This window comes from Zingiber officinale, chromosome 3B (genome assembly GCF_018446385.1).
Source record: "Zingiber officinale cultivar Zhangliang chromosome 3B, Zo_v1.1, whole genome shotgun sequence".
NCBI lineage: Eukaryota > Viridiplantae > Streptophyta > Magnoliopsida > Zingiberales > Zingiberaceae > Zingiber > Zingiber officinale.
Window position 1 is genome coordinate 121,530,148 of NC_055991.1, and position 7,303 is coordinate 121,537,450.

Here is a 7,303-nt window from a genome sequence, read left to right on the forward strand (position 1 = left end):
AAGGGCCAGCAAAACAAAGCTATCAACCTGGGCAACAGAGCTACCCATTTGGACAACAGACTTATCAATAGCAACCTTCACAGCTATCCAGAATCGAAAAGATGCTTGAAGAAGCCCTCTCAGAGCAAAAAGAGATGAAAAATGAGATCAAACAATTGACTCAAAGAATGGAAAATTCTGAGAAACATTAAAAGATGCAAGATAGCTAGATAGCCCAGATAGCCCAGTCCTTCTCAAGAGCACAGAGAATATTTCCAGGAAAGCTAGATATAAACCCAGTGAAACACTGCAACCACATCGAGCTGAGGAGCGGACAAACTTTAGGAGACCCCCAAATCACTACTCAGAAAGGACCTGACTCATAGGAAGAGCCCTCTACCCCACTGCCCAATCAGATCCAGAATAGGGATAGAGAGGAGATCACCAAAAAAGTTGAAGGAACTCTTCAAATTCCCCCGCTAAGTCAGACAATTCCTTTTCCTAAGAAACTGATAACATCCTAAAAGGATGAAGAGTTCAACCGATTCCTGAAGAAGATTAACGAAATTTGCGTAGAAGTACCACTGATAGATGCACTGCACCAAATGCCGAAGTTCATAAAATTTTTAAAGGGTATTTTGTCTAACAAGAGGCAGAAGGGTGACTTCGAGTCTGTAGCGTTAACAGAAAACTGCAGTGCTCTACTTATGGCAAATATTCCATCGAAACTTCAGGATCCAGGAAGTTTTTCCATACCTTGCAAAATTGGTTTTGAACTCATACAGAGAGTTTTCTGCAACTTGGGAGCCAGCGTTAACCTACTTCCATACTCATGTAAGAAGTTGGGACTCTAGAACATTAAACTGACTACTATCACATTGCAATTAGCTGACCATTCATGTAGATACCCAATGAGAATAGTGGAAGACGTGCCAGTAGAAGTGGGTGGATGTATCATTCCCACATATTTCATTATCTCGGATATGGAGGAGGATCCCAAGATATCGATCATCCTTGGAAGACCATTCCTTGTCACAGCTGGAGCCCTCATTGATGTGAAAAGTCACAAGTTATCCTTGGAGATCGGTAAAGAAAAGATTGAATTTGATTTATCTGACTCCTTTATCTGTGACCCCTCTTCTCAGGGAAATTCTAGCAAGATCAACATACCCAAAGTCGAGGAGTGCAGTTTCTATGAGAGTTCCCCTCCAGCGAGCAATAAGAAATATATTTGTCCTGCATGAGCGAAACTAAAGACGCAGACTAGAGCATTAACCCTAGGAGGAGATCCGTACTTCCACGGGTTTAGTCCACATTAACTAAAACGGGGTCGAGCTAAGACCTAAAACAAGCACGTCTTGGGAGGCAACCCAAGGGGTTTTCATTTTAGTTTACCATTTTGTTTATTGTTTTATTTCTTTAGTAAGTTCGAGTCGAGTACTTTTATTATTTCTTTATTTTTGGGTATTCGTTTTCAGGATGTGTAGAGCCTCCATGAGCTAGCCGTGAGTGTTTCATGGGCGTGGAGGCGTCATAGGAACCAAATTGGCGAATGGCAAGTCACCGTGCGCTTAAAGGAGTCGGTCGTGTGACCTCTCACGACCGTACGAAGCCAACAGAGGAACAAAGGCCACGAGTCTTGCATCCTTGCACGGTTGTGTGGTCTATGCAGAGAAGAGGAGAACACGAGTCATGCCAATTGGCACAGACGTGCAATGCTGCCAGAGAGGAAGAGGACTCAGGCCATGCCAATTGGCACGACCGTGCGACCTATGCAAAGAAGAAGGAGGAATGGGCCGTGCCAACCGGCACGACTGTGTGACTTGTAGCCGAGGGGAGAAAAAAGGAGGCTGTGCCAATCGGCACGACCGTGCAGAACCCTACCTAACCCGGCCGTGTCTATAAGACACGGCCGTGCCCCTACCCGTGTGCGCTGCCTACTCCTCCAAAAGCCCTAATTTCCATCTTTTTCTCTCCCAAAAAGCCTTCTCCTCCCCACTACACCTCCTCAAACCCTAATTGCCACCTCTAGAGTTCATTTTTGCTTAGATCTACATCTAGATCTAACACTTCTTCAAGCCACAAATTTGGAAAGAGAGAAGCAACTCCCCTATTTTCCTTCCTTCTCATCCTCTCCCATCCTCAAGACCCATCTCCACAAGAGATTCCTCAAAACCTTACATACAATGTCGCAGATCTTGAAGAGACTTCATCAAGGAAGCAGTAGATCTGGTGAAGGAGATGCATCAGGAGGCGACAAAGGTAAAGGGAAGGCGTCTTCTTCAAAAGGCAAAGAAAAAAGGGTGGCACGCGGCGAAGGTAACGAAAATGAGTTCAATATTATTTTTAGAAATCATGAACAAAAAGCTAGATATGATATCCTTGTCGCTAGAAAAATTATATGCACTAAGTATATGGATCCCATTACTATGGATATGCTAGGAATTAGGGATGATGTAGATTGGATGATTAGTTCTTTAGATTGGAATGATATTATGTACGCTCATGCACCGACTTACCCCCGCCTAATCCTTGAATTTTTGAGCTCGATTGATGTTAAATTTTCTTCTCAGGATAACTACGTAGGGTCATAACTTTTAGGATGATGAATAAAGAAGTTCGGCGGGATTTTAGTGATTTTAATAATTATTTTGGTTTACCCATTGGTGGTGCCCGTGGATTTGATAATGAGATTAGATAGAATGAATTTTGGATATCAATAACCGGATCAAAAGACCCTTATGAACCCTCTAGAGCCAAGGCATCCCGCATGCAAAACCCGACCTTTAGATACCTTCACCGAGTGATGAGCAAAATGATCTTTGGTCGAGGAGAGAGTGATGGGGTGGTTAGAAAGGTAGAACTCTATTCTCTTTGGGCAATGTTGAATAAAGTAGATTTTGATTCATGATTTCATTTTTTGCAAACATTGTTGAGGGCAGCTAAGGTATCTTCGGGGATGATAGTGTTTGGTAGATTGATCACCCAAATAGTATTCAATCTGGGTTGTGAGCTTGATGAATTAGAGGTGATTCATGGTAATGACAAGATCGATATCGATTCTTGTCTTGCTATGAAGATGATTTGTCGAGATGAGAATGAGTTTGCTTTCCCTAGGAACAATGGTTTTTCATTACCCTTTCCTTGCCCCGAGCACACTTCAGTTCGCAACCCCGCGAACTGGGTGATTACTGATTTACACCCCGAGACTGTCCCCTCCATTATAGAAAAAATCGAGTACCACCAAGAGCCCTCGTTATCAAGATTTCCGCATCCTTCCGAACATCCGGAACCTCCTAGGCACTCTTTTGCCTATGGTACGGGACTCTCTAGATTTGATTTTTCTGACTTCCGTGCCTCTTTAGACTCCCTTTATGAGAAGCAAAATACCCAACAATGATTGTTGGAGGGTCGCTTCAAGTTATCTGACCACCAATTTAGGGAGCTACAGGATCATTTTCAGTTCACTAGAGACTTCCATAGTCAGGTGACAGGGTTCATTCAGGACTATGAGGTTGACCAGGAAAGAATGAGAAATTTTATGGATGATATGGATATTACTAGACAACAAGTAGATGCCCTTTATCAATATCATCATCACCTTGGTCATCTTCCTGGTATGCCTAGATTTCCCCCTGGCACACATCGGGGACCCCCTTATCCCCCACCCCCGCCACCGTATTGATTTCATCGAGACGATGAAAAGTCTAAGTCTTGGGGGGGGGGGGGGGGTGTTGTGTCTATCTGCACAACCTAAGTCGAGTCGAGTTTTTCTTTTCTCTTTGCATATTCTATTTGTATTTTATTAGTTTCATATTTCTATTTGCATCTTATTTGTACTTTGCTTTGTTTATTCGTTTCATGTTTCTATATAAAACAAAGAAGAAAAAAAACTAGTTTTGAGGCATACTTGAGAACATCAAACCTTCTACTTTTTCTGTTACTTGTCCGATACCAAAATGACTAGCATTTTCATGTTCATGTGTTGTCAAGATAGTGTTAGTATGTTTGGTGTATCTCCTTTCTCTATCTTTAGTAGCATGAAATAAGCTAAGTATTATATGGAGTTTGGTATAAGTTTTGGCCTAACCTTAAGGATCTTATTTTCACTACACTTAAGTACTTAAGCTTGAATAGTAGAAATATTTTTGAAATAGTTATGATTCAACCAAATTGTTTAGTACTTTTATTCCCATGGTGATTTCTTAATTACATTTTAGTTACTGGATGACCTCGGATTATGGAAGCTCATTTGGAAAAATCTAAATCCCAACATATGCATCTCGCATTTGTAACTAGTGCTACACCTTTTTAGCACCAAAAAGTTTTTGAATAAGTGATAAAAAAATAGTTGTTGTGAGTGAAAACTAACAATTCACCCCTTTGAGACCGAGTTAGGTTATTGGGGAAATGAATGTTATGTTTCTCTTGATTTCGAGTAGTATCCTTTGAGACCTTGTGTAATTTAAGGAAAACGAACCAAGTGTGTGGCAAGTAAGTGCTTATCACCGGGAATATTAGGAACTCAATTGTATGACGACTTAACTAGGACAGAAAATTGAAACTTGAAAAGTTTGAGTTACTTATTGCACCGAGCACAAAGAACTTTTGATTAGGTCATACTTAGGTTACTCCACAATCATGCTTATCAATGAAACTAGTTGATAGAGTTAGGCGAATGCACTAGGGATTATGAAACACTGACAGACGCTCATGAATATATTTTGCAACATTTTGCTTGAGGACAAGCAAAGGTTTAAGTCTGGGGGTGTGATTTGCGTAAATATTATGATCATTTATACATATTTTAACACAATTCACTTGCTTTATACATATATATTATTTGCACGATCGCTTCTTTTATCATGTACTCATCATATATACTCTTTTGTTCGGATATCTGCTCTTTGTTTGGTTTTGTATTGACAGGAACAACTTTTGAAGCAAAAATAGCGATTGTCGACGCACCAGAATGAGCTAGAGAACACGACCGTGTAACCTTGCACGACCGTGTGGCTAAACAGGAGAGGAGAAGTGCACGGCCGTGCAACCCTTGCACGGTCGTGCGACCAACCCAGAGGCAGATTAGAGCATGGCCGTGCATACTTGCATGGTTGTGCCCCCTATGACCGAAGCCAAGCAAGGAACGATCGTGCAACCCTGCACGATCGTGCCCCAGGAACCGAGCTCGAAGCTCACACGGTTGTGCCAATTGGCACGGCCGTGCAACACGACCAGAGACAAGAAAGGGCACGACTGTGCCATCCTTACACGGCCGTGCCGTTGCAGTCGTGCCCTAGCCTATAAAAGGGTTTTATCTGTTGGATCGAGACGCGCTAGAGGGGGGGTGAATAGCGCTCGTGGCTATTTGTTCGATTATCGGAATCGTAAAATGTTCGTAGAGTAATTAACGCAGTGGAAAGAAACAAACACACAGAAAGACAAGGGAATTTACTTCGTTCGGAGCCTGTGACGACTCCTACTCGAAGGCCCGCGATCCTTGATCGCTTTCCGTGGGCAACAACTATAAGCTCGACAAGAGTACAAGTATTACAGTTAAGTATAATGAAAAAGTACAGTTATACCGACGACATTATCGTAATCTGAAGATTTCGGAGCTCCGGGTCGTCGGTGTCTCGTAGCAGCACTTCGGGATCGTCTCGTGAGCAGCTTGTAGCAGAAAGATCGCTTGGAAGTTGTGTCTTGAAGCTGCTGGTCGAGACCCCTTATAAAGGGGGTCCAAGGCGCCTTAACTGTTCACCAAGGCGCCTTGGACGAGCCGAGTCACCCGCGTGGATCAGCACGGACCTGGTCGAACTCTATCTGGTTCAAGGCGCCTTCAGCCTATCCAAGGCGCCTTCAACCTCCGGTCCAAGGCGCCTTGAACTCCATTCAAGGTCTGCTGCGCTGGCCTTTTCCTGGCTCGCACCCGAGGCGCCTCCAAGCTCCATGGAGGTGCCTCGGACACTGTTCATCCGAGTTGTAACTTGCTCCTTTGTTCCTGCAAAATGTGTTAGTCCCAAACACATACCCTGCAAAACAAAGTTAGCACAGAAACATAATGAATGATAATAATAAAAGATTTGACAGCATCCGAGTCCGACTTTGGGTTTCCAACCGGAAACCCTAGGTCGACCCGCCGCCATTGTTCCTCGGGGAACGTCCTCACCTACTCCACTCGGAAGATTTACTTGATGCCAGTCCGATCCTCCAGACTGACTGGACTTCTTGGGACTTCTGCTGAACATCCGCTTCCCCGACTTTCACCGGTTCGCGACACCAGGACTTTCCACCTAGGGTTACCACCCCTAGGACTTTTGCCTGAAGCCATCGACCTACCAAGACTTTCCGCATAGGGTTACCACCCCTATGACCTAGGGTTACCACCCCCTAGGGTTTTACCTGCCTAACCTTAGGACTTCCTGAAACACTCAGCAAACGCTGCCGATAACAAAGCACCTTAATTTTGAATCCTTTGCCATTATCAAAACTTAGGTTCGATCGTCGGATGCTTCCCGCACCAACAATCTCCCCCTTTTTGATTATGGCAACACGTAATTCAAAGTTAAGAAAAACAACATATGTAATAACTGTATAAAGTTAACCAAGCTTAAGTAAATAAACTTCAAATGCAATAACAGTTAAGCTGGAAACTTTTAACTTTGTAATATAAGACTCCCCCTTAATAAAAGCCCTCCTTTTATTAAATACTTGAATTTAACTTTACTTTACCTACTCTCTGCTTTGAATTTTCCTTTAACTTTAATTTACCTACTCTCTGCTTTGAATTTTCCTTTAACTTTAATTTACCTACTCTCCCCCTTTGCCATAAATAAAAAATAAACCAGTTTGAAAGTAGATTTGTATTTTTCTGAAGGAAAATTTTCAAAAGAGGGAAAAAGAACAATTTTCTTCTTAGCAAAAACGACTTAGCTTTTTGAGTTTTGGAATTTGCCAAATTTGAAAATACTTAGCTATATACTCAGCTTCGAAATGATTTGTATTGAAAAAATATTTTGCCAAATAACTAAGTTTAGAGTACAATCTAACTAAGTCTAGTTAAAATAGTCTTAAAATTAACTAACTTTGAAAATATGAGTACTTGAATTTTCAATAAAAGGATTTGCTTAGTTATAAAATATGAGGGTCATTAAAAAAATAACTTTAAAATGTTATAAAAAGGTGACTAGATTTGAAAATATTTGAATACTCATTTTGAAGAAACTTTGATATTAAAGAAAAATATTTAGTTTTAGGACAGAGGGAGTAGCAGTAGTTTGTTTTCTAGTCCAAGCATGAGTCAAATTAAGTTATTGAGTTTAAT